This window comes from Cyanistes caeruleus, chromosome 16, assembly GCF_971803275.1.
Source record: "Cyanistes caeruleus chromosome 16, bCyaCae1.hap1.1, whole genome shotgun sequence".
Lineage (NCBI taxonomy): Eukaryota > Metazoa > Chordata > Aves > Passeriformes > Paridae > Cyanistes > Cyanistes caeruleus.
In genome coordinates this window covers 1,465,678-1,493,632 of record NC_141716.1, presented here as the reverse complement: position 1 = coordinate 1,493,632, position 27,955 = coordinate 1,465,678, and the positions used below count along the sequence as shown (strand labels likewise).

Here is a 27,955-nt window from a genome sequence, read left to right as displayed (position 1 = left end):
GGATTCAGTGACCCACGTTCAGTGTGCCCCAGCTCTGCCCTGCCCTGTGCCAGTCTGTGCCATCAGCCCCGCTCTGGGCCAGTCCCAGCACCCATCACAGGCAGGGTCGTGCCAGCCCCAGTGCCACTCCTGTGTTGGAGGGGGTCAGGGACAATCGTGGCCAGCTGGGCTGGGGAACGGGCAACAGGAAAAGCCTGGGAGCAGTGGGAGCAGTGCTCTGGCATCCAGCCTGCTGCTGAGTGCCTAAAAACTCAGGCAAAACGAGAGATAATTCACATTACATAAAAGGCATTAGTGCTGGATACACAGCAATTCAGATCTGACCCCCAGAGAGAACTAAAACTTCCTGTGGGAGAAGTCCCAGTGGGCTCAGCTCTGTCCCCTCCTGCTGCCATGTAAACCCAGAATAGTTTGCTTTGGTAAATCTGAGAACAGGACAAAGCCACTACAATTAATCATTTAGTGATGAAGTACAAAAGCAAATGGATTCAGGATCTTTCTGGAAGGTGAATATGAGCACAGAAATAGAGTTGCTTTGCCAGGCCCCTTTTTGCTGGATAAAGTTTCACATCCTTCCAAATGACACCCAGTTGTCTCCTCTGTGTAGCAAAGATCTCTGCTTCTTTCACAAAGCTTCCATGACTTATCTATTTTTGTTTTTCCCAGCTGTTGTTGTAAAATCTGTTATCTTTAATGTATTACCCTGAAAAACAACACACCTTTGAGAAGGCCAGTGGACTGTGACATAATTAGATGCAAAATGCACATCTAAAAGCTGTTTACTTCCTGTAACACCAGGATAACTACTAATGAATCACCGACTCTGGGGATTCTCAGTTTGTAACTGGATACTCCACAAACTTCTTATCAGATCAACAATGATTTCTGTCAAAAAAGGGGGGGAAAAAAAAGAAAAGTGGGGGTGGGCAGGTTTTTTTCCCCTGAAACCAGAGTTTAGCCTATATGCACCAATTCTAAAGCATTTTTAGCATGTCAGGCAGAGTAGTCATGGTGAGTTTGAAGGGATAAGGGAAGATAAAGTGTATCAAAGAAGGATCTGACACTCGTGATGCTATGCAGACCTTTCTTTCTGAGAGCATCTCGCAGGCTGGACTGACAGCAGGGATTAATCCATGCAATGGCAATAAACAATAGTTGAAGTGGGGTTGAGGCCTAACACCTGGATGTTGTGTTAGCAGCAGCAGAGGAGCCTGCCTCATGGGTGAATAGCTGTGATTCTGACACCGTTGCTTTGCCAGCAACAGGTAAAACTGCTCAGCCCTCATTTGTGAAGAATTTTTGCTGTTTTTTCCTGCTTTCTGGCCATGGCTGTGTGATCCAGATGAAATGTTTCAGCGCGCTCGCACAGGGCCCTCATTGCCAGGTTCGAGCAGCTGAGGCGGGCGGGTTGAGGCTGTGTGGTGATCTCCAGATCCGTGATTATCCATCTTTATCCAGGATCAGGCTTTCCCTGGCTGGGCACCCTGAGGTGGCCGAGATTGCCAGGCAGGACAGCGGGGTCCCTCCCCACAGGCTGCGGGGCCATGGCGAGCATTGTCCTCAGCAGAACCGAGTTTGTCACGTCCGCTCGAGCGTGTCGGCCCTGCCGAGGGTGCAGGAGGGAGAGCACGGGGAAATCTCCCCTTATCTTCCCTGGGGTGACCCTTTCTGGCTATAAAACTTGCCAAAAAGTTTGCCTAAAGAAGCTGAAAGGCCACGGAGAGGCTGGAGCTTCACCGGGGATTGGCGGGAAGCCTCGGTGGGAAGTTCACCATGTGGGGGCTTTTCTCCATTTTTGACCTCATTTACTCTCGTGTATTATCTCTGACTCCTCAGGGTCAGCCTATGTAGGTCAGGGATTCATTGACATAGATGTTCATCTCCCTTCTTTACAAGGGGGAAAAAAAGGCAGGGGGGAGAAAAGGGAAAGTGGGTTGGACAGACTGACAGAAGGCCCCAAGAGCCACGTCCAGAACGTGATCCAGAGAGAGGATGTGAGGGCAGGCCTGAGAGGGGGAATGGAGCAACAGGAAAAGCACTTCCAGTGGTGCTTTGGGCCAACAATTTTCAGAATACACGTGTGGGAGCCATGCCAGTGATTTGGGAGCACTGCAGCCTGGTTTTGTCCTGGGACACGCCAGGCTGAGCACTGCAGCCATGGCACACACAGCTCCCAGCACTCCTGGCCTAGAGCTCTTCCAGCTAGATGGCTTCTCTAAAATTACTTGGAGAAATTAATTATCCTAGCCGTGTACTAGGAGATCCCCTGGGAACACGAAGGGAAATGGGATGGATTTGCTGTTTCATGCTCTGGTACAAGCTTTCTTTGCATCCAGCAGCACCAAATGATATGAATTGAAAATCCAATGGCTGAAATACTTGGCCAAGATCAACAGAGATTTTGCTTAGGAAAACAAGGAATTTAATCCAGATTTCCCAAATCCATATGCAAATTCCATCCTGCCAGTCTGGGTTCATCCACAGTGAATTAAATCAACTTTTGTCAAGGGGCAAGATCACTTTTGGCTGTAGTAATCTGGAGGTAGAAGTGGCTATTCCACTTTCACCTGTCTCATCTGGCTCTTTATAACCACCCAGTCTTCCCTCAAAAATAGCACAGGGAAGTATCAAATACATTTTTGTGAACTAAGCATTCTGTCAGTTCCTGCAGACACGTTAATTTTAATAAGTAGCGATGATATTTTTTTCTTTCTCTATCTGGACAAATAGCACAATTTCATCCCCTTCCTCTGCTCCTTGTGCAGTGTGTTTAGATGTTACAGAAGCGATTTTGAGCACACTGAACGCTTGGCAGGCCCAGGGTGTGAGGCTGGTAGTCAGTGAGGGATCTGGAATACAGAAGTCTGGCTAATTCAGTCCCACTCATGTGTTACTGGAAGCCTTTCTGCTAAATTCAGGCTTATGATCAGCCTGTTAATGTTTACAATGTGGCTCTTTTGGAATAGATGGGAAGGATTTGCAAAGTGAATGTGCCTATAAAATCTCTTATTTACATGCATCATTTGAGTGATTGTGTGTGCAGAAGAACAATGACGTGAGTTGTTTCCTATGCAGTGTATTCAGCAGTCTTTTTCATGCAGCAGCGTGGGCACAGTGGGTTTTTAGGGGCATTATCTGTAACCTGCCTCACAGAGTTTGCAGCAGCTTGATTTCAGAGAGGGTTAGATTTCCCAGAAGGGAAAAAAAAATGGAAAAAAAAAATGCATCAAGCAAGGTTTGGAAATCTGGGCAGGCAGGGGAAAGTTGCACATCTGGGCAGCTGCTCAGCCTGGCAGAGTCTGTGGAGCCCATCCATTTCCACTGCCTGATGACTGCACCTCTTTGGCCTTGGGTTCTTCTTGCCCGGTTCTTTCAGGCATTTAAAAACGTGTTTCTAGCCATGAGGGCCATGCTTGGGAAGGGAATGTCCTTGCTGAGTTGTGAATAGGGGAATGTCTGATGGGTGAGTCAGATCCAGCTGCAATTAAGTGGGAACAACTTTGTGAAACATCTGATGGTGGAGCAGGAGGAGCCTGTGGGGTTTAGGCCTGGTTTTACCAAGACTCATCACAGTTTAGGCACCAACTTGTGCCTTCCTCCTCTTTCAGTTCTCCCTGTCTTGGCTTTTTCCTCAGGGCCCAGCACACAGAGGCTGCCCTGAAAATTCTGCAAGCTACTAAAATACAGATAATACATTCACAATATTGGCTGGATGAATCAGATAACTGAGCCTTTAGGCTGAGGAGCACCTTGCAGCAGAAACAAATCTTGCTCACAAAATTTCACCTGTGATTTATTTCCTGATCCAGCAAATTTTTCTTCACAGGTCTTGGACATCTTTTGACCTAAGTGTTCCAAACTGCCTTCAAAACAGGAACTCCCAAGGTCTGGCAGCAGCACTGGGTGCTGGATACCCACCTTGTTCATTTACATTCATTGAACTACTATATTAATTAAAAGTAGCAAATGAAGTCTATATCCAGCTCTGTTTGGTGATGAAACTTGTCACTGCAACAGAAATTAACCTTTTGTCAACAGCTCTTAACAGGAGGGTTGCAAAGACAGACCCCACTTCCTAAAGAAGCAGCAGAACTCTGACATCTGAATTTTAATACACCAGCCCCTTAGGAAGCTGATCAGGAGGAGTGGGGGGGAAGTATTTGTGCAAAATGCTTTTATTTGACTGTTTTCTCTCCATTCAGGAAGAGAAGTTGCCCTAACAATGGCACGAATGTAGTGTATCGGTGAGTTGTATCCCTTGAACTCCAACTTAAAGAACAAAAGACTTCTAAGAAGCATCCATGCAGCAGATGTTTAGTTATCTGAAGTGTCAGAATGCCAATTAGATATTGAACATGGCAGGAGGAGGGTGGAGTTTCCAAAACAAATGAATGATGAATAGGAACAGTTCCCGAGTTTGGTCTAAAGTCCTGCTGTTCTTTTGTAAAATGATTTGTGGCAAATTTGTTTTGTCACTGAGGCATAGTTCCCCTTCAGGATTTAAGTGATTTTTATAATCACTCTGAGGAAACTTTTAAAAAAAAAAGAAAAAAGAAAAGGATAAAAAGGAAAAAAAAAGGAGAAGAATATGAGGATAAAATGCCTTATTTGTTATGAAGAGCAGGGTCTAAAAATGAACATGTTTTAAAGTGTAACCAAATAATCCTGTCTTCCATGTGGTTCATGCATAGGGGCTACTCCCCCACAGTAAAATCCTAGCCTTGCATTGCAATAGAAAGGGGATTCTTTCTCAGGAGGGAGTGGAGGGGGGGCAAAACATGAATGAATTCAGTGAAAATCGTTTGTTTCAGAGATTAAATTTTAAATTTTATTGCTAGTCAGTGCCAGGGTAATCTCGTACATGGTGGCATGAAGGGGGTTAAAAAAATCGAGGTTACAAAATGCCTCTGTAGCTGACTTGCATTTTTATTGTCATTGACCTCAGTAAATCATTGCTAGAAATTAATATAACATGGACATTTTCAGCTCAGTGCTTTGAGTGGCGTGGTGTTTAAAATACTCATCTTTGACTCACAAAATGCTGTGGATTATTCTTCTAAACAGTCACACACAACTTGTAAATGTACTCAGGACAACTGATCCTGTGTCCCTGGAAAATAGGAATAATACTGGACAGTATAAAATACCAGGCAAGGCAGCAGAGAGGAAATTGGACTTGCATTGACTTAAATAAGCAAGTGCTGTGACAAAATTGTTTAGTTCTCTTTTGACCTTTGGAGGTCACGTTTGACTATTTATGCTATCTCCTAATGCTTTACTTCTCCCTGCCTGGTAACAATTACGTGTTTATGCTGTGCTTTGCCTTCCCAGTTGGTATATTAAACAATCACTAATTACTGCATAAAAACATACATTCCTGTTTTGGAGCTTCCTGTAGGCACCCAAAAGCTCTATTTAAACAGCCAAATGAAAACCTCCGTGGTTTAGTCCTGTTGGCTGAGCTGTTTAAAACAAAGGCATAGAAACCAAAATATTAAAAAATTAACTTCTTCTTTCTTTTCTTTTTTTTTTTTTATTCCCCATTCAGCTATGGGAACAAATAGCAAGATTTATTTTGGGGAGGAGGGAGTTGAATGATGTGGGTAGATGTGGCATTTGTTTGCAGCATTGTCATCAAAGGAAAAGCTCAGCTGAACACAATTTTGATGGACATTTTGTGATCATCTTTACTGTAGTATTTGGCCCTTTTGTCTTTGGAGGGATATTGTTAAGAAAGCTGAGAAAAAGGCCTTTTTTACTGTCCTACATATGATAATTGCTGTCAAATTCAGCAGGAAGGACAATAAGACTTCAGGGTCTCAGAGTGATTACTGAGTTCTGCTTTGAGAGCTCTCCCTGTTCCCACTGAGCTCCACAGATGTTGCTTAATTCCAAAGGCTGCCAAGCCAAAGTGAAGCTAATTTAAGGCTGAATCCTGATGCTCATATTGAAGTACTTGAGTGAAAGAGATTTGATGTTTAAGATACCCAGAGATTCCATTTTCTACTAAACAGCAGCCACCAAACACTTTCAGAAAATACTAATAATAAGTTTTCATGGAAATTATCCAGCTACTGTATAACCTCTTTGTTTTCTTTCTTTATTACTATTTTTTCTGCCTTTTTAAAAATTGTATATCCTTTACTTCAGTGCTGCAACTTGAAAATAATGCAGGCAATTTATTGTTGCTACCATGGAGAGACAGATTGAGCAATTCCCCCCACCAGGGTATTTCAATGCATTTCAATAAGGCTGTTAAGCACCACACAGGTCATGCACTTTGCCCACCTGGTTCTTCGGTGTGTAGTGCTTAAAAAATGTAGAAGTCTAATAAAAAATCGATTACAAAACACAATTTTCTTCTTGCACTTTTAGTTTACAAACTTTTCTTCCACACTGAACGTTCCTCAGAGAAATCAGTCCATGACAATAACAGTGCTGGGTGACTTCTCTGCCTCCTGGCTAGACTTGGTGGTTCTGCTTTTACTTTTAGAAGAGCTGGGCAGCTGCTTCCCAGTGAGTGTTAATTGTGTCAAACGTGGCCAGTGAACCACAGGAGTCACCACTGAAATCTGAATGTTCTCTCGTACTGAAATATAAACCACAGCCTTTGATTTCTGCATGTGCTGCTCCAGGAGAGGGGACAGGGTGCTGTGACACCCCAGAGCGAGGAGCCAGCACAGAGTGACAGAACCTCGCTGTCCGTGACGTTACAGTACGTAAAGCAGCGAAACGGGGCAGGAAAGCCATTTCCCAGGCTATTTCCTGATTTCCTGCTCCCTGCATTCCTGCACATAAACCTTTAATTCATTTCAGAATGCAGAGGTCATGACAAAAAGTCAGAGGATAAATATACCCTTTTGACAAACAGAAGGCTGACAGCAGTTTTGAGGCGGCAGTTTCGGGGCCAGGTGTTTCCCATACACTGTATGGAAATGTGGCCGTGTTGTGTCAGTGTTTCAACTGTAAACACTCTGCAGCGTCGTGCCCCACAAGGATTTCTCCAAGGCAAGGCAGAAATGTTCACAAGTGTATTTCTACATGACCACAGCTCTGTCTGTCCAAGGAAGCTTGGGGTTCCATGACCTGGGGACTGCATGGTGTGAAAGGAGTCAGGATCAGGATTGGTTTGTCACATGTCCTGCACTGAATTGCTGCTGATGCAGAAATTGCACATTTCATATTCTCTTTCAATGGAGCAATGCAAACATTTGCTTTTTAGTAACAAAACAACCAAAGACTTAACTGGCAAAGAGGCCATTGTGTGATCTCTGAATATTATATTGCAGTCTTTTCTTGTTTATTGTGAGAACAGACTGCGAGTGAAGGGAGAGTTTTGTCACTATTATACAAGAGGAAATAGGTTGGACATCAGCAGGAATTTCTCCATGGAAAGGGAGCTCAGGCCTTGTCAGGGGCTGCCCAGGGGGCTTTGGAGTGCTCATCCCTGGGGGTGTCCCAGGTGGCACTCGGGGCTGGGGACAGGGTGGGGATGGGGCACAGCTGGGACCTGATCTGATTTCCAACCCCAATGGCCCCAGGATTCTGTGAAACAGAGGGATAAGGTACAAAGTGCTGCTGGTGGCAGTTCTTTGCCCAGGCCAAACACTGCATTGTTCCTTGCAGATATTTTTCAAATAAATATTTGGGCTGTTGGAATGATGAAACAGAAGCATGGGCCTGCACTGTGCTGAGCTCAGAGTTGTGCAGAGAATCTCCCAACAGAGAGAGACAGTGAAAACTGTGCAGTGAAATACAGAATTTATAGGATTTGGTACCTGCCAGGAGGGTTGCACCCCCCAAGGGCACGGTGGCTGCCCAGGAGCCCCAGCTCAGCCTCTGGGGACATGCCACAGTCCAAGTCAATAAAGTGCAGGAGTTTTGTTTAGCTAAAAAATCTTTTGGATTAGATGGCTCAACTTCAAATGATCCTCTGATAAGCAGAGAGAAAATACACACCCTCAGTTTGCTGTTATTTGGAAAAGAAGAGCCTAAAGAGGAAAGGGATAACTGTGAGTGCCTGGGGACAATGAGTTCAGGGGGATTGCAGATGGTCCTTAAACCATAAGAGCCTCTGGGTCTTCCCTGCTGAGACATAAAAGATATCTGTGCCTTTCCCTCTTGTGGCTTTTGGTTGGTTTGTTTTGTTTGTTTTTCCCCTGAGCAAGAAGCAAGATTTGCTCTTTCAAATAAAACTAGAATAGGACCTGCCTTAAAAGAAATCAGGAAAATATGAGGACAGGGGATTGATCTCTCTTGCAAGCCCAAGATTTTGTGTTGTGCTTCCACTTGCAGGAGGTGTGGGACTTGGCAATGATCTGGTGGACCAAAAATATTCTGGGCTGCTAAGTGAGGATAAGGAACAGCAGAATAGATGAGAGAGAAAATGGATGGGAAAAGAAAAAATCAGTTTATCTTTTTCTGCTCTCTTTAGCTCCCTTCTCAGCCCCAAGGCTCAGTGTTTGTGAAGCTCTGCCTGTGCCAGGGATTTCCAGTCACACACAGGACAAGTGAGAAGCACAGAAAGGGAGGGGTGGATGGCACTGAGGAGCTGTTATCACCCAGATCAATGTTTCCTGCAATCCAAACCACTGTAGTTGGCTGGAAATGAATTGATTGCAGCTGTCCAGATGTCACTGGCTCCCAGCAGCTTCCAAAGTGATTTCTCCCCTTGGAAAACCCAAGACTCTCATGTACTCACCCTCATCCATTAGTTCTCCCAAGGGACATCCATCTGTTATTATCCCTTATTTTGCCAAGGGTGCTGGCAGTGGGTGACTGACACAAGCCCCCTCTGCAGCTCCCCCAAAAGCTGTTTGATAAAACCTGGAAAACACTCCTGAGAAATAAAACAATCCCCTCTGCACATCACTATTATTATTTGCTTTAGAAGGCAACTTGGTTTCATTAGATACCAAAAGTTTGAAAGCAGCCTTCAAACAACCCCCATCCTCCAAATGAAATGTGGAGGAGATAAATAGATTAGGGTCCTGTTTGCATATTGATAAGAAAAAGTACATTACATCAATGTAACCAAATATCTTATCACAGCCATTGCAGCCTTCAAGGTCCCTATTAATATGAGAGCAGGGGAAAACCTGAATGTTGAAATCAGCTCATTAAAGGGTTTGGTTCCCCTCAGGTTTTCTGAAGTGATGTGAATTACTGTTCATCAGAGACTGAAGGAAGTGTGGCATCCTCTGAGATGATTCAGCTGACCTAAGGCTCCTTAAACCCCTCATGTGCTTTGAAGTGACTCATGTACAGCAAAGTTTTCCTCAAACTGTGGCAGCAATTCCACCTGGCCAGCACAGCAGCATCTCCTTCATTCACCAGCTGCTGGAGACTAGGGGAGCAGTTACCCTTTCAAAATGTCTTTTTTTTTTTTTTTTTGGAAGTTGAAGGGAAAGAGGTGATTTTGGGAAAGGAATTTCTAAATCCAGGATGGATGTCAGTGTTGCAAGGATGGATGTGGGTTTTGTTCAGTCTTCACCTGACTCTGTTACCCTGCTCAGCCACCTCTAAGGCCTCTGGATTTGCTCTTTTCCCCAGGCAGCAGCAGATTTTGGTGTCCTTTTTGCGTGTTAGCTCAGCTCCAGAGCTGCTATTTGTAATGCCAGCGATGATTTCCTTTAGTGGGGGCTGTTCTGGCTGGCCCAGCCCCTGGGATGGGAGCAAGGAGCAGGTTCTGTGCTGGGATATTCCCCACAGCCTGGCAGGGAGCTGCTGGCTCACAACTGCTCAGCCACAAAGGCTGTGACCTTCCTTCTTCCTCTTCTCAAACTGGGTGACACCATGGGACTCAACTTGGGCTTGCACTTCATCCATTTGTGACGGGTTTTCCGTTTCCAAATTTCCCCTGAAGAATAACAGAGAGAGGGGAGGAGTGTTGTGGGATCTGACACAGAGAAAATCTGCAAACCTGCACTCAGGAGAAGGACAGAAAAATAGAGAAAAGCAAAACATGTCTATATTTAACAAGGTGAAAGCATGAAAAACTAAAAAAAAACCTCGTGTATCAACTGTGAGGCACTGCCAGCACTTCCTTCCCAAAATCCAAAAGTGAGGAGCTGGCCTGGGGAACAGTAAGGAAACGTTTTCAAAGTTTCTTTTTTTTTTTTTTTTTTTTTCTTCTCCTCTCAGAAAATCCGGGACTCCAACCTGAATGATTGTTGCATACTAAATAATATTAGCATTTAAATAGCCCAGCATTGTAGTTAACAACTGGGTGAGAGTAATGGGAGGGTGGCAGTGCTGGGTTCACACCTCTGGCCCCAGCCCTTTCCTACCCTCAGCTGTGCAGGGAGGAGGCAGAGCCTCTCCCCCTTTGTTTAAGATCTTTACAGGGATAATGAAGATCCAGCAGCTATAAAAAGCTAAAATCCTAGGCCTGCCTTTTAGCTTTCCCTCCAACTGCCTGTAAACCCTGCTCAAAATATAACCCTGATCGAGAAACTCTCCACAAGCTGCTTGAAACACCTTTAAAAATTCTCTTTTTATTTCGTTTAATAAGCCTGACAGGCTCTTGCCCATAAGGAGGCTGCACAGATTATGTGTATACTCAGGTGTCCTCATTGTCACAGCTGAGATGTTGATATGTTGCCATGGAGGAAGGCTATTAATGAGAGGAAATTAAATTAGATCACCTCTGTGTATTTATCTGCACACAGCACAGCTTCAGTCTCGAGGAGAGGGAGTTCTTGTGGGAAAGCAATTAATAGATGCAGGTGCACAGGAAAAAAAAAGGCATTTCTTAGAGATCTCTGAAGGATGCAGATGATATTTAGGCTCTTTGACATGCTAATCACCAAATTTCACAGATACCGGCTGATTTATTTCACACAAATTTCATAATTAGCAAAATGTCTTGTTTTTCCAGAGCTCCTTTCCAAAGGTAACAGATGCAGATGTCTAAGGCAGGGGATGTAAATGGTGAGCAGCTCATGTAGAGACACCCAGTCCTGCTTGGTGCTGTGTCCCACAGCAGAACGTGGGATAAAAAGTGCCCAAAAATCCTGGAGCGCTGCTGCAGGCAGGAGAGAGGAGACAGAGGGAATGTGTGTGCTTGGCTGGGACAGGGAGAGCTGCAGTTAAAAACTGAAAACAGGATGGGGCCTTTGTCCCATTCTGCCCCAAATGCACGGAGGTGAAGACAATGAGCAGAGCCTAAACCAGATCCTCAGTGCTGACAGCTTGTTGGGTTCTTTGCCTTGGGTTTTTCCTCCTTTTCCATGTTTAGAGGAGTCTCTTGTGCCGGCTTGAAGGAGCTAAATTTGTCCCAGGAGGGCTCCAGAGGCAGGGAAGGTGGGCAGGACCCTCCAGCCCAGCATCACAACCATGGCTCTCCCTCCTGTGCCTCCCCTAATGAGGAAAGGACAGTAATTATCAGCCACGGGGATCTCTGACCAATCAATTCTGACTCCGTGACAATTCTTATTTTGCCAGATGGGCTGACAAATGAAACATTTTATAGCTGTAGGTAATTGTCCTCAGTTTAGAAACAAGGGAATTGAGCCCCAAGGTCACCAGAATTACAGTCAGGTACAGCACAAGGTGTTATCCACAGGGGGTGAAAATCCACCTTCTGAACAATGAGCTCGGCTGGGAATGGCACAAACTCTTCATTCTGGAAAGAAACTCAGTAGATTATGAAAATACTGTAATTAATATAAAATACATGTATTATACATTAACAGTGTCATAAACAAATATACTTGATTTAAATAATTAAGTCACCCAAGATTTTTCAATAGATCTTTGACTTCTAAGTTTCTTGAGAGGTGCACTTCAATTAATTTGGATTAAGAAAATGTACAGTACGCTTGCTGAGGTTTTGTCCCCGAGGAGAATGAATTAAGGACAACTTTTCTCTTTCTTCTCTGCTCAGCCACAATCCAGCCGAAATCTGAACAATAAATGCTGCCCCTGGGCTGAAATCCTGTATGACAAGTCACAGCCCAGAGCGAAATTTCCGAGATGAGCCACGTAAGCCCTGCAAATAGGAGCTGATAATGATAACAATCACTGCCACCCCTTTAACCATGCCTGTGCTAGTGTGTGGCACTATAATACAATTTCATATGTTAAACAACAGATGTCAAACAGAAGAAAGGAAAGAGGCCTTTGCTTTTCTTCTGTTGTGGACCTTGTTCTTCCAAAGCAGCCATTTTTTCAGTTGCCATGACAGTGTTAATAGGAGTTTATCATTTTCCCATGCCTGCTGCATACTAATGAGGGATCAATTCATGACTGTTATCTGTAAGGCTGGGAAGGGTCCAGCACCACATCCCTGCAGCATTCAGCACCTCCATCCCCAGTTTTACTTTGTGCTGTTCACCTTTCATCCAGGCCAGGCTGAGGATATGCAGCAGCCAGGGCTAACGACCCAGTGCAGCCCCAAAAAAGTTTGATTTGCTATTTCCTGATCTGTGCCGGGGAAAAGCAGCTGTGAAATATTCACAGAGATAAGGAATCCCTTCAGCTGCACGGGGAAAACTGAGATTTCTGCGAATTTGGCTGAACTTGGGGCCCTGGAAACTTTTTCTTTGGAGCACTTTAGGCTGTGAGGGAAAAGGCAGATGCCACCTTGTGCAGGATTCCAGGGGTGTTTTGGCAGGGAATTGTGTGAGCTGGGGGATCCTCAAATCCAGCCGTGAAAACAGATGAAGAAACTGAGATTGGGAAGTGGCTGCAGGACTGCTGGGGCTGTGATTAAAGTGATGCTGAACAGTTTTATCCTGAAAGTGCAGGAATGCCGTGACACAAAATCCAGCCCAGCAGCGCAGACTGGGACAAGGCAGCCCCAGATGCAGAGGCTGTTCCTCCTCATCAGCTGCACTGGGAAATAGGGGGTTGAATTAGGATTATTCACACTTCTGGCCTGATTTATTCTAGGTAGCAAAGTGAGTTCAAAACAAGACTTCTTTGAGCTGTGTAAGACTTTGAAATGCCTTGTATATCATCACACTGATAATGCCGTGGATTTCTAGATGTAAATTTTTCCTTTTGCCTGCCTGTGTTTGTTTTGCTATTGTAAAAGCCCAAAGAAATGAGGACAGACTATTTTCCCTTTTTCTCCACACGGATTTTTTTTTTTTTAAAAAAAAAGAAATCTGAAAGCATTTTGGGCTTTTTTTTTTTTTTTTCATTCTTTTTGTGTGTGTGTTATTTGCAGTTGTTCTTTTATCACTATCTTCAGGAAGCAGCATTACCATGCTGCAGATAAGAGGCACATCCAGATGTGCATATCAAAGGATGAACAACTACTTATTAAGAAAAACTTCTTTTACTGGGTGCAGGGTTCAAAGGATGAGTAAAGTCTGAGGCATAAGCGACAAAACTGTCTGGCAATTCTGTGCATTGTCAACATAATGCACAGAATGGGGGAGAGAAGGGATTCATCCCAAAGAAATGGTTGCAAAATGCATGTGGAAAGAAAAAAAGACTCAAAGGGCAAACACCATTCTCTGCAGTGACAGTATCACCCTTCCTTTAATTTTTGTTCATTTAAAAAAATTAACTTGTTGTAATTTTTTTTTTCTTTTTTTTTTGTCTGTAATGTAAAACAAAAAGTTCTCAGGGAAAGGCAGATGAAGCCAGATTTGTGATCCCATTTGGATAAGGCTGGGAAATGCTTGAGCTTGCACTAACTGTGTGGAAAAAATTCACATGTTACCAACCATCTTCATAAAATATTCTGCTTTCTCTTGAAAACTATAGGAAAAAAGATTTAATTTTTTTTTTTTGAGCAAAAATTCCAACTTCCTCTCTATTACAGGTTTGGTGGGACAGCCCTGGGTCAGATCTGCTGAAATGCATGAAAGTCAGATTTTCCCCTCTCTGTTTCCCTATCCTCTCCCACCAAAGGTTGGGAAGACACCTCCAAGGAGGGTTTGAATTCTTTTGGGTGGAATCACTGCTTTCTGAGAGCTCTCCAGTGCCCTTGAAACAGCTGGACTCCAAATATCTGCAATTACAGTTCATTGCAGGAGTTGAAATAGAAAAATGCTGCTGAGGCTCAGGACTGCAAGGTGGGAATCTGATGGAAATGTTGGGGAGAGCAGGATGCACTCAGGACTCATCCTGATCAGCGAAATTCAGCTGCAAGCAGCAAGATTTTCCCTCCTTTGAAAGGCCTTTGGACAGATTGATTATTTCTAATCAATCTTTCACTGTGAGTAAATTGAAATAAAATGATATTCAGGTTCCCATCCTGGCAACAACACAACACAGGATAGTTTGGCAGCTGCCTTAATCACTGCAGGTTTCTGAGCTCTTTTCATCTTTAGCTCTCTTGAAAATATGAGATTGCATAATGCACTCCTATGTTTTATATAACAGACTCACATGGCTTCACATTATAATTTCACATCAGTTTTACCTCAGAGTTTCTAGCAGGTCAAGTAACCTTCTGATTTCATTTAAAGTTTCCATTATTCTCTCCTGAAAAGGAAAATCTAGCTCTTGTTTGGACAGCTTTGGTAACTCCAAAGGAAAAATTGGGCATTATAGTGAATACAAAAGATTCACTTTCCATGCATTAGGCTTTTGAATTGCTTTCTTAATGCAAAGTTGGACAGGAGAGTATAGGCAGGGAAAAAAGATCATTTTGTGTCCATGGTCAGATGTCAATATTGACAAAAATAAATGGAATGTAACAATAGATCCTTGCAAAGATGAAGGTCATATGACTAAAATGTCTAAGCAGACCTTGCACTGTGGCTGTATCTTATTGCTGTTTGTGATAAATCACTGGCTCCCCCCTCCCCTTGTTTAAAACATGCAAAAAGAGTAAATCTGGAATTTTAGCCTATTTAGGCAATAATAATGAATGCAAATCTGAACTGCTGCACTTAACCAATGAAAATAAAAATAAAATTAAGAAAAAGAAAGCAAGAAATAAGCCTAGGGAGGTCAGGAGTGTTGGTGCCACTGAGGTCTGTGCACATCACTCCCCACTGCATGGTTTGAAATTTATTTGTTCCAGACTCAGATGATGCAAACTGCTCTCCCTGCCCAGGGCACTGGCTGAGCTCCAGTTTGTAAATTGGGTTAATTAGTGATAGTCTGTAAACTCATTGTGGCTCACACAGAGAGTTTTCCTCATGGCAGACTTTCTTGCCCAAGTCAATCCCTTTATGAAGTCTGAGATTCTTCCAGGTTTTTATTTTTCCCAGTTAATCCCATTGTTTGGAGTGGAAGGGGCTGCTCAGCACTCAGTCCTTTTCCCAAAGTGAGGAGCACAGCCCAGCCCCTGGCACCACAGCCCTGAGCAGAACCTGCTTTGTTTCCTGGGGATCACAGAAACCCCACTTGTGTTTGAGACCTTTGGCCTAGCAGCTCTTGAGGATTTGGAGGTGTCATCATTTATGGTCTCCATAAATGTTTCTCATGTTTGGCTCTTCCTTTTTTATTCTGTGCAGTTCCCTAACCCAGGCATTACTGATGTTCTGAATATCTGGGTACCTTTGGTGAGACTGAAAGATAAACCCTTGGATGCCCAGTGTTCCCTGTTCAGAAATATGGACAGACACTCTAAACCAATTAAAAACAAACAAACAAACAAAAAAATCAAAAAAGCACTTCAAGTACTTCAGTTTCCAGCTGATTTATAGACCTGATGAAAACTATTTTCTTGACATGAAATAATTTTTTTGAACTGGCTCATTTTTTTTATTGCCATCTCAGTCTGAGAAGTTCCTCACGTCTTGTTTTGCATGACAAAAATCAACTGTTGAGTTCAGTCCAGGAGACAAAGCAGTGGGCAAAGGTTTCCCAACCATGGCATTGTCCTCCCTGAGAGCTGAACAGCTCCACCAAGTCTGCTTCAATTACACTGCCATTTCCTAACTCAACCCAAAATATTTCTTCAAAAGGCTCATCTGGTTTAGGGTCATGATCATAGGTGGAAGGTCAGTTAGTCATTTGCAGAGACATTCGCTTCTCACTCAAATCATCTTTCATAAATCTTAAAGGAATGCTGTAGTTTATGGCAGGAGGAGCAGGGGAGGCTAAGAGAGATTTACACAAAATTTCTTCCAATTCAACGTAAGTAGGAGTTTTTCCTTTTTGAGAAACGAGGTTGTTTCCCCAGCTCTGAAGGAGAAGGAGCTACACTGAAAAAAGAGTTTCTGTCCAGCACAGGATCTGCCAGGGAATTTATGTCAGGGTGCCCATAATCACTTGTTATTTCTATGATATGCACATAAAAATGCTTGGCTAAGCTCCTGTCACCTCTGTGTGCCAGCACAGCCCGTGTGGGGACAGGGAGGGAAAAGACTGGGGGGGGAAACCCTTAAATTTCAACAAAAACCACGTCATGATATCTTCATTTGCTGGTTTGTTCAGTTCAGGACATGGAGGCTGTGCCTGGCCCAAGCCCTGGGAAGGGGAATAAAAGCTGAGGTCTGAAGCAGGTGCCCAGGTTCAGACTGCAATTCTGGTGACCTTGGGGATGTCCTGAGGTGCCACCTCCTCTCCACCAGCTCCTGGATGTCTGAAGCCAGCCTGGCAGTGCTGCCAGGGACAGTCCTGGGCTCAGCCCTGACAGGACTGGCCACTGCTGCAATTTTAGTGCAACGCCAAGAGGCTTTTGGAGAGATTGAGGCAGATTCATTTCTCTGATTGGGAATGTCAGTAGTGGCACTGTGGGAAATCCTAACTCCAAACGTGGCTGGTCTGGCTTCTGGAGTGCCCTGATGAGCCTGGGGCTGAGCTGATCTGCCCTAACTGCAGTGAGCCTGTCCCAGAAAACCAACACTGCTGCCACTGAAGGGCAGAAGAAAAGTTCCTTAAACAGATGGCAAAATAAACTATTTATCAGATGCCAAGAGGAGAGGGAGGATTCCCAGTGTACCCTTAGATGTGCTGGGAAATGTACAGAAATTGTCTGAGTGCTTCAGTTTTCTTGTGTAAAAAGAAAAAGATATTACAGGTTCAGGCTATACTCATTGCACAAGAATGTTTTCCCTCATTTGGAATAATTTGTGAAGTTTGGTAGGTGAAAACTGTTAAAAAAGATGTTAAGTGTTAGCAGCAATAAATCTGTATTGGTTTTGCTTCTTAAAAAGATTACAGATTGCAGAAATCCATACCAGAGATTTATCCAGTGCCAGCAGAACTTTTAGTGCCTCTCATAAAGAATATATGGGCTGATTGTCCCCTCCTGATTATTGGTAGAGCACAACAAAAGAGTTCTGAACATGGGTTTGATGATGAGGTGTGAAATGTTTCAGTGATTTGTTTTGTGTTTGTTCCTTTCATTTCTAGATCACTCATGACAATCAGCAATGTATCAGCAGGACGAGACAATTTACCACTGCATGAGCTAAAAGGGGAAAAAAGCTCCATACATTTTATATCCCTTTTGTAGTCACTATAGTGCACTAAAGATGACCGTGGGTCACAAAGCTTGTGCTCAGCACAGTTTATGTGTTTTATAACTTCTTTGGGTGCTCTCACCCTATTTATTTTAGTGTCCTTAGATAAGGATGGTGTTGTCTGCGCTCTCTTTCATAAAACCCCCTTTCCTGACATGATTCAAAAAATTACTTTCTCGTTAAAATAAAAAACCCCGGAGCCCTCAGCTGAAGCTTTTCCCCCTTCTCAACTGAATGGATTTTTCCTTTGTTTGTACATGACAATCTGGGGGGGGAGAGTTTTGTGCTTAAACTGCTCATGTGACTGTGTCACATGCGTATCAGCTACAAAAGGAGCTTTGGCATGTTATGTATAAATCTCCATTAAGAGAGAAAATAGGCAAGTTTTACGTGACTGGTATCTCATTCACAATAATTAACTCATTAACCATCTCCAAGCACTGCACGAGCAAGGGCAGAACAACCAGCAAAAGGAGCATTTTGGTCACAGTGTGGCACCTAGAGGAACAGTCACTGTTCTTCTCACAGCCTCTAGTTCCCATGGTATAAAGAAAGTCTCTATAAATTACAGGTTGTTAATTTAAAGCCTGGTCCTGATTTATGCAGGAGAGGAGACCCGGGTGGTAACGTGGTGTCTGTAGACATTTCACCCCAAGCAACTCTCGGATTTGTTGCCTGGTCTGACCTGAATTTGAGGGGGAGGCAGAAGTCTCAAAGATTTTGATTTGTTCCATGAGAGGGGCTGAATATCAGAGAAGGGCATTTTTATTTCCAAACTTCAGAAAGGGCTCTGATATATTCAGTCTTTATTAGAAATACACAAGAAACCTTCATTAATTTCATTGCTCGTGCAACAGCTGCTCTTTCTGTAAGATTCCCCCCAGCAAGTAAATCCCTTACAGTGGGCAGAACCAAAAGGGCAATGATCACAACCAAAAAAAATTACTATAAAGCAGGTTTTTAAATGTGAAACAAACCTTGCAGTTTGTTCCCAGCCCTTCCTGTGCCAAAGACACTCAATCCCTTTCATCTCCACCACGTGAAACTAAAACCAAGCAAGCTGCTGGAGCAGCCTGCCAATCTTTATCTCATTCCTCAGCATTTTGTGATAATTTTGAGTTAAAACTCTGCTGAAGGCAAGCTCCTGTCTCTGAGAGTGTCAGCACATCCCTGGCAGGGCACGGGCAGCTGCTTTTCCAGACACCCAGTGACACTGCTCCAGGATGGTGATTACTCAGGCAAGATTCCTGCATTAATATTCTGGGAGCCCCTCAATGTCCTGTGCTCATTCAGGGCTGAAGAAGTGCTCTGCTGCCTGGGACAGATCAGGTTTATTCCCAAGTGTGTGTTCCCGGAGCAGGGAGAGGTCTGGGGGGGTTCTGTGAGATGAGGAGAGGGAAGGCCAGTCCCAGCCCAGGTTTGTTCTCCCTCTGCAGAGCTGGAGCTGAGGGCTGCTGTCATTAAGCTGTAAAAGCAGCAGTCTGCATCAGAAGGAAATGGGCACATAAAGCCATCCCCTACAAAAGGTGACATCCCTGAGATTATTCTGCTTTTAAGAGGCTTTTTAATTTGTCCATGGGTGAAAGGAAACGTGGCTTTTGTGCAGAGGTTCAGATAAATCTCTTTGTGACAAGAGGCTGTGGACAAGTCACAGGGACAGATTCCCTGCAGGTGTGAAAGGGCTCTGTGCCCACCCAGAGCTGTCAGCTGAGGGCAGGATCTCTGCAAATGTAGCTTAGCCTCCAAAAGGCTTTGATCAAACTTTTGGGGGGCTTTTTTCTTTGATATCACAGCCTAGCTGAGAGATGCACTTCTCTTTTCATGAGACATTTCCATTAATAACGTCAGAGCAAGGTGGAATCGGGAGGTGAAGGTGAAGATAATGAGAAGGTGTTATCCCAGGCAGTCTGTTCAGTGTCTGCACAATTTCCACTTGTGACAAGTTTGCTCCAAACCTCAGGGCTGTAATTCATTGCCAGAGGTGCAACAGGGGCTGCTCGTGCATCATCCCCAGCAGGACAACACATCCTTTGGGAGCTGTAATGTTCCCTACAAACCTCGGGGACCCTACTAGTGTTAGAAAGTGAAGCTAAAGATGCTCCTTTGGAGGAGGAGATCCACCAGGCCAGTCCAGGATGGGCACAACCACCCCAGTATTGCCAGGCACCAGCGAGCCTCGAATTTACAAGCTTAGTCTGAGTTGCGAATTGATCTAGACCTGTTTGTGCATCCTCTGAATTTCCTGGCTTCACTATTTGATCTTTTGGCTTCATGGAACAGAATCCTTCCTTCTGGGGACGGTGGGGAAGTCCTGCTTGCATTTAGCCCATCAGCAGTGGCAGCTGGCCTTGGTGCTCGGGGCAGTTTGTGAGGGAAGCCAGGCTGAAATTGCTGGTTACCATCATAACTGAAAGGCACTTCCTTTCATGCCTCCCTTTAAATGCAGCTCTGATGCTCGCTGGTCATAAATGCAGCCTGGTCCCTGCACTTGAAAAAGCTGGGAAAGCACATAAGTGATTCTGCTATTTTCCTGCTCCCATTAAAAATGCTCAACCTCCTGTATTTGCACGCTTGCCAATGTGATTTCTCTCTGGCCCGCTAAGCTCTTTTCACTCTACTGTAGGTCTAATTGTACAATTTTTCCAAAGAGAAGCCCCAGGTTTCCCCTTTCCACGGCCCAGAAAAGCTCCTGCTGTGCCCCTGCAGCCGGGCTCTATCCCAGCGGGGCGCGGGGGGCACTTCCAACCCCATTTCCTTCTGCAGGAGGGGAGCAGGGTCCCCAGGGCTGCCCCGGGCACTGCCTCCCTGCCTGCTGTTTGCCAGCTTGCAGCCACACCTGCTGCAGGCCACTAACCCCTTTTTATGAGGAAAACCTTAATACCTCCCTGTAAAATCCTTGCCACCCCCTGAGCCTCCCTTCCCATTCCCTCCGCAGCTCCAGCTCCTCGCTGCTGGGAGCAAACCCATCCCTGGCTTTGGTGCTCTTGGTATAAACATTTCCTGGAGCTCATAAACACCTTCCTCATTTATCAGTGCGGTGAGAGATGTTTATTGGCCAGATAGAAAACGCTGATGGGATCAGTGCTCCGGGAGATTCCTGATCCCGTGTGCTGATGCTCCCCAAAGAGGGGCTGAATGTGGGGCCGGGTCTGAATTCCAAATACGGGCCCCCCCAGTTTTTAATTGCTCCTAGTGATGATTGCAGCTTCCAGCACGAGCTGCTGAGCTGAGCAAAGCTCGTTTTACAGCAGCCCTGGTATGGACCAAATTGAGGGAGGTAAAAGGAAAGGGCTGGGGCGCTGGGGGAGGAAGAGGAGATCTATAACTGGCATGTTAATAAAACTCCAGTTTGTCACTTCAGCAGCACACCCTGAGTGTAATAACTAAGCTTCCTTTCTATACCCCCTATGAGTTCCTTTGTATTGACAGATGCCATTTGTTCATTTACGACGTGATAATAAAAACCTTCAGCTTTACTGAATGTTGTTCTTTTCCTCCCCTGACACTGGGGCACCAAATGGTTTGTACTGCACTCAGCAGGCACTTTTCATTAAAGATCATGCCATGAAAATGAACTGTATTTGAAAACCATTTAGGAGCAGAAGTTCTGCTGTTGAATAGGCTGCACAGAAACCTTCCCTGGTGAGGCAGCAGCTTCCCAGGAGCCTCACCCGCTCCCACATGGATGCTGGGATGAGGGGCTCTCGTGTCCAGCAGCATTTGGGGCTCCAACTGCTCAGATTCCTGCAGCAGTGATTCTCCATTGCTATCAGCTTCCTCTGATTATTTCTTTTTCTAAATCTCTATCTGATTTTAAATACCTCAAAAAAATCTTTCTTTGTGCTTATCTGCTCTTCTTGAAGCTGGTGATTTCAAAGTTTTCACGCGCACGCAAATGGAGCCTAAACTGTAAATTGGGGTGGCTGAAAATGAACATTTGAATTGATAATTAAGCCGTTATTCAGGAATGCTTGAAACATGGCTCAAACCATATTTTTAAGTAGTGGTCAAAATTCAGGCTGTGACAGCACCTGCAGCTGTGATTTGATTTGCAAAGTTTTGAATTCTCACTGAACTGAGCAAACCATGAATGCACAGCCTTGGGCTGGACTCACCTTGGAAAATCCAGCCCACAGGTTTGCAGTGCTCTGTCCAACATGTAGCACTGTAAAAAACGTTAAAAACAAAGCAATGATCAGCATTTGTTCAACACATTAATTAACTTCTACCCTGGGCAATAAGTAATGTTTCTTTCCCTCTGTAGAGTCAGTTGTAAGTCTAGTAGCTGGCTCAAGGGTTTGCTGTGAGTAAAAACAAATAATCTGCATTAATTATTCCTAATTAAACCCCCAAAAATTATTATTGAAGCAAAAATAATTCACCAAACTGGAAGACAGCCACACACTGTACTTACTAAATACCAACAGAGTGCTCTCAGCATTTTCCTCAAGCAGAGCTCTAGAAACTCCTCACCAGCTTCTGTGAAGCTGCAGTAGGACAATGCTAGTATCTTTATTATTATTAGGATTTAAATTAATCATATTTCATTGTACTTTATGAAATACCTGTAAAAGAAGTGATTACTAACCACAAAAAAAAGGTACCAATAACTGTTCTCATCCTTCCCTGCTCATCCAGGAGGGACTTTTATCACCAACATTATCACTTGTTGCCAAACAAGTACAGAGATGTTAGCCCGGAGGATGAAATAGTTTAATCATGGGGAAACAATTTGCAGTGCACAGATCTCAGCTGGTTCCCTTTCATCTGCTCGCAGTTACTCAGCGACTCCCGAAAATCTGTTTTGTAGCTGTAATAAAATTCATTCGCCACTCTCGCACGCACACACCAAATGGTTTGGCTGATTCTGAAGTGTTACAATCACCTGGAACAAAGACAGGATTCATAAGTTTTCAGGGGGAGTATTCTGGGGTTTTTAAATCACATAAACATGATATTTGTCTTTCAAGAAATAAAGAAAGCAGAGATTACAGATGTAGGCTGCGGGTTTATCTCTAGATTTACAACATCCACGTGATGATATCATCCACGTTACACGTGTGATCTCACTCTCCATAGAGAGGCACTTTGGCTATTAAAAACCAAGAGTTACATTTATTCAGTAGCTTTTGCTTAGCATGACCAAACCCCAACAATTACTTCTTGGCAATTTTTTGCTGGAGTTTAAATAATTTTACCTTTGCCAGAGCTGTCTATCAACTTCTAATTTGCTGCCTGAGCAAGCCTGTTTCTTAAACTTTGATTAGGCTGGCAATATCTTTTGTAATATCTCTTAAGAAAGTGCCCTTTAACACTTTAGAGCCCTGCACATCCGAATTCGAGCGGTGGAAATACACGTCTAATGTTTTTCATATTCTCTTATCTCTTCCTGTCGCACAAAAATGATTTTGCTGAGCGCAGATAAGATCTCTCTGTGAGCACAAAGCTGTGGGGTTAATTCAGTGTTCCTCGCCCTTCTCAGGCTCAGCTGCCGTTATTGTGGTCGTGCAGCAGCCAAAGAGACTCGGGGAGAGCCAGAGCTTGGTTTGGGGAGCTCGGGGAGCTCTGAGAGCCACAGAGACAGCAGGGCTGCCAGGGATGGGCATCTGGTGGCCCTGGTGAGGCAGCAGAGCCCTGGGGCTGGCTGTGCCTCCTGGAGCTCCCTGGCTGCTCCTCCAGGCCCTGGCACAGGTGTGGCTTCAGCTCCTGGCAGAGGGGACAGCGAGGTCCCGATGCTCCGGGCCGGTGTGTGGGGTGAGGAAGGGGGAGCTGAGGTGGGGCTGGGGATGGCTGGTGGTTCTGAGAGCGGTGTTTGCTGTCAGGACAGCTGCCTCTACCCCAGCCCATTCCCCTGGTGTCTTTACTGACCCTTGAGGTGCCACATTCCCAGGGAGAGGAGCTGGGCAGTTCTCAGCTGCAGGCCAGCCTCACTGTGCTGTGCAGTGACCAGAGCTGGAGCAATCCAGCCACGGGCTGCTGGAATCCCTGATTCCCTCCCTAAGGCACAGCAAGGCACAGCTCCTCCACTGGGCATGAGAGGTGGCCCCTTGCAGACCCTGCCAGCCCTGTCCATCAGCTGTGACCTCCCCTGTGCTCTGCACAGCCCCAGACTCCAGCACCCACGGAAAGCCCACAGTGCTCATGCAGGAAGGGAAGAGCAGAGGGAAAGGACCCAGTGTTGGCTGAGGACACTCACAGTGCTCATGTCCTCCCTCAGCTGGAAAATCCCTGGGCAACCTGGAGCAACCTCGCTGCTCCCTTTGCCTCAGTTTCCCTCTCTGTGCAGGAAAATGTGCAGATTTCAATGTTTCCCAACGCCAGCACGCTGTTGTGACACATCATATTCAGCTACTCCCTAATGGGGACAATATAAATTCCATAGCTGCTTTATCTGATCCAGCAGTCATGAGTCTGCCTGTCGGAAAGCTGCTGCTGCTCTTGATAAGGAAACATTCCTGCTCCAGAAATTCCTTCTTGAGGGAAGAGCGAGGAAGGTCTCAGTCATGTCCTGCTGAGCAGGTGCCTGGGCAGCAGCAGATTCACGGTCACATCCCTGTCCTGGCCAGATTTGTGCATCTGGAAATGTGCCTCGAGGTCCCTGCAGCAGGGGACAGTCCCTTGGCAGGCACCTCCTGCCATTGCTGCAATGCCAAGGTAGCCCTGGAGCCCAAATTGGTGTCATCCCTTCCCAACAAACTGGGCAGGAATTATTGCTCTCATGGCTTTGGTTTGTGGCGTTTCTTTAAAGCAAAACAATGGAAATTAGTGATTCCAATCTCGTTTGAAAATTAGATTTTAGTGTGATAGAATATGCACAAAAGCCCTTGACTTTAGGCCCTGCAGTACCCCTGAGTACCCCTGTTCATTCTGGGGGGCAGCTGAGGCTGCTCAGATCCAGAGGTGCCTCATTACCTTCTGTGGCACACTAACCAAGAGCTCCAGAACACACATCTCCCCCTCCACATGCAAACAAAAACCAGCTTTCTGGGTTACAAATGCCAATGGCAACGCTGGCAGCGTCCCAGTGATGCCAGTGCCCGTGGAAATCCTTGGGAAATGCCTTTAGTGCTGCTCCTGTCAGCTCTGGCACTGCACGAGAGCTTCTGAGCCACACAGCAAAGGCACAGGGACGTGGAGTTTTTGTGTTTGTTCTCCCCTTCCCTCCCCACCTTCTCATTTCATCCCACCTCCCCACAGCCAGTCCTGCAGGGTTAATTCAAATAACCTGTTTATTACTTCAGCAGTTCACAAGAAACATGACTTGTCTAGTTCTGTTTATAGAGCATGTAATCATTAGAATAAAATAACAACAAAGATCAAATCACCATCTGTATTTAAAAGTGACCTCGAGTCTTTCCTGGGACAGAAATACTGCTGTGAACATCTCAGAAGCTTTGGGGACCTCAGCTAAAATCTTTTCCCTTTTTAACAATGCACATCATTAGCTTTTGTTAGGGTGGGCTTTGCTGTGTACAGTTATTTATGTTTTGTTGCTATGGTAGTTGCTTCTGGTTTTGAAAGGTGGGGATGTTTTGTCAGTCAATTGGAATCAGATTAATTGAGCTCCTTCTGATATAAAAGTATCAAATCAATGCAGTGTTCACCTTGTAAAATGCACTTTTTTTTTTTTTTTTTGGTTTGTTTAATGCCTCCTGAGATTAGATGCATTAAAGTCCACGTGGAACTAACTTTTCTTTCTCTTCTCACCCCCACACTTCCCCATATGTGGTTTTGATTTTCCCCTCAGGGTACCTATGGGAGGTCTGGAAAACTCTTGGGAGCTTTCAAAGAATGTTAATATGTATAACACTGCATTTTCAGTTTTAAATACAACATGTAAAGACCTTTCTTTTTGAGGATAAACAAGGAAAGCTGCTAGTTAAAAACTATTTGTAAGGAAAAGTTCCCACTTACCATAAAAAAGCTTAATAACATTTAATTGTATTTCATAGCATTTTGCACCCATAGTATTAAGCTTTTACAGTTCCTTGTAAAACGTCTGGGCAACACTGACTTTTAATTCTTCTGAGCTGGTTTTTAACTCTTCTTGATAAGAAATTTCTACCTAATGGTCCAGTACAGCATTTTCTATTCAAACCTTGAGCATTCTGTTTGCCTGAGAGCAGGATCTGGCCCTGCTATCTCCCTGATCTAACAATCCCCATCCCTGCCCCATGCTTGCTGTGAGCACCGAGATTGAGATTGCAATCACAAGTGGGAGCAGAGCTTTTTGCCATAAGTAATTCTGCAGATAACAAGAATAAACATTTATGAGATCAAACTCTGAAGCACAAAGACCCAGCACCTCTGGGTAGATGGCGATTTTGTGCTGGTGATCAACAGGCATTAAGTTATTGGTTATAGCTGCACTCCCTCATTTATCCTCACTTGAAGAGTTAGCTGGGCAGTGCTTCAGATAAAGACTGTGAAATTTGATCACTGGAACTAAAATGGATGGCTTAGCTGCCTAATCTCCTCCATCCCGTTATCATCAGCTCCCAATCCCCTCCCCACACCATCCTCAAAATTGGGAAATAGCCCCAGACTTATGGGAATATGCTGCTGGGTTAAAGTAAACAGCTCTCACAGACTGTGTGGCCCCAACCACAGCCCCAGGTGGAGCTGGTGGGAGCCCCAAAGAGGGAACATTAACTTTGGGGGAGATTGTGGCAGGTTTGTCTGTGGGATCAGCTTGTTCAAGTTGATTGTCTCCATATCTGAAAGCATCTGATAATATATTGCTAATTTGTATAATCTGCCTTTATCCCAGCAAATTGCCTCTGGAGGCTGAATCCTGGCAGCCAGGGCAGAATTTGAGAATTTGAGGCTCTGAGCTCGGCCATCAGTGCAGCACAAACCAGGAGAGCAGAGCCCCAAACGCTCCCCTGCCACGGACATGGGGCTGCCTTTGGGGTCTGCTTTGCTCTCCCCCAAAACAGACCATTTCTCACTAATGCAAATGAAGGTAACTCATTTTGCAGGATTGGTTATTGATCCCTTCCCTGTGGATGCACTCGAGGGGAGGGAGCAAGGCCAGATGTGTTTCCTTTGTGCTGGGTTTCTCTTCACCCAGAGCCTGGTACCCTCCTGCTGCTTGCAGAGCCAGCTGCCCAGCCTGGAAATGCACTAGTATTGCTGCTGAGTGTCATTCATGGAACTTCCTTTACCACAATCACTTCATCTGAAGGGAAAAATAAGTTTACTGCTGACATGACAAGTCCCTTTTTCATCCACAGATCGTACTGAGCTTCACAAAGGGGAAAATGATCCACGTGATAAAAATATGTAAGATAAGTACAACTAAAATCCTAATTTAATATGGTGGTTATTCCATGCTGCAGGAGTACACAGACCCATAATATCCCAGATTTTGAATGTATTAGCTGCTGAAAATATTTTTAGGAAAAATAAAAAAAAAAAAGTCCTTTTCCAAATTGCTTCAATCTCTTTGTGAGAAAAGATAACAAAGTGGGACAGAAAGCAAATGCATTGGGTTAAGAATCTGAACCTCTGGAATTCCAGCACTATAGGTTTATGATTAGATTTTAACTGGAGAATTTATTGGGAATATTGATAAAGCATCCCCATCTCCATTGTGTACTAATGCACTTCCAGCAGCACCGAGCTGGTGCTGATTAAGGCTGCTGGGATTATCTGGGATGTTATTTAAGGGGTTTGCCAGTTTGCCACTGGTCTGTCAGCTCTGGGCTCCTGCCTCTGCCTGGGGACAATGGCTGTGCTCTGGGCAAGGGGGGAAATCTGGCTGGAATATTGGGGGGGGACTGGGGCTTGGCTTTGGGCTTCACATTGAGGCTTCAGGACTGCTGTGAGTGAGGAAATGATGGCCTAATTTAATATATTATTGTTATACCTTAGGCATTTCTTCTATCTCATTTCAAATCCAATGTCCTCTATCCAAAAAGAGAAACCTCTCAGAGCCTGCACTGCCCATCCCCCTTACCCAGCCAAGGACATATTTAAAACTTAAGGGCAAATGTTCCATAAAACACTGCCCAACCCTTTGCAAATTCTCTGCATAACTCTCACATGCATCCTCTAACTTTAGTCCTTCCCTACTCCAAAGTTGTAATTTGCCCTCCAGTCCTTTTCTGTCTCCCTCTCTCTCTTTTTTACAATCTCTGAGATGGCAATTAGCTGGAGAGATGCACTTAGAGCTTCTCTTCAATCACAGATCCCTCCTCTCAGGCTCTCTGCTGCTCTATGTTAATTTAAATCTCCTTTTGCATGAAGCATCAGGCCAAATTCTTTAATTGTTCCCTCCTTATGGGTGATTTGGCTCATGCTTCCCACCCATGGCTGTGGTAACCATAGTCCCAAAGGTGAACTGGGATGAGGTTTTGTTAAAGAAAATCCCCGGGGGCAGAATCTGTAAAGCTGAAGAAAGAAATAGCAGTACTAGAGCTGACCACCTTTTCTCTGATAGACCTACCAGTCGACATTGTCTTTAATGTCTTTATTTGTCTAAATGTCTTTAACTGTCTAAAATCTGCATTTTAGAAGTGCCTGAGCTGAGGCAAAGCCAGAAAGTTCCATCTGATGGATGAGGACAAAGCCAG

At 44.7% G+C, this 27,955-nt stretch overlaps 1 long non-coding RNA gene across 1 annotated transcript; it reads left to right on the top strand.

The window, feature by feature from the left end:
- Window positions 1-1,174: 1,174 nt before the first annotated feature.
- Window positions 1,175-27,955, top strand: LOC111938438 (uncharacterized). The gene is made up of 3 exons (XR_002868993.2): window positions 1,175-1,265; window positions 26,615-26,663; window positions 27,897-27,955. It is a non-coding gene; the product is annotated as an uncharacterized LOC111938438 (long non-coding RNA).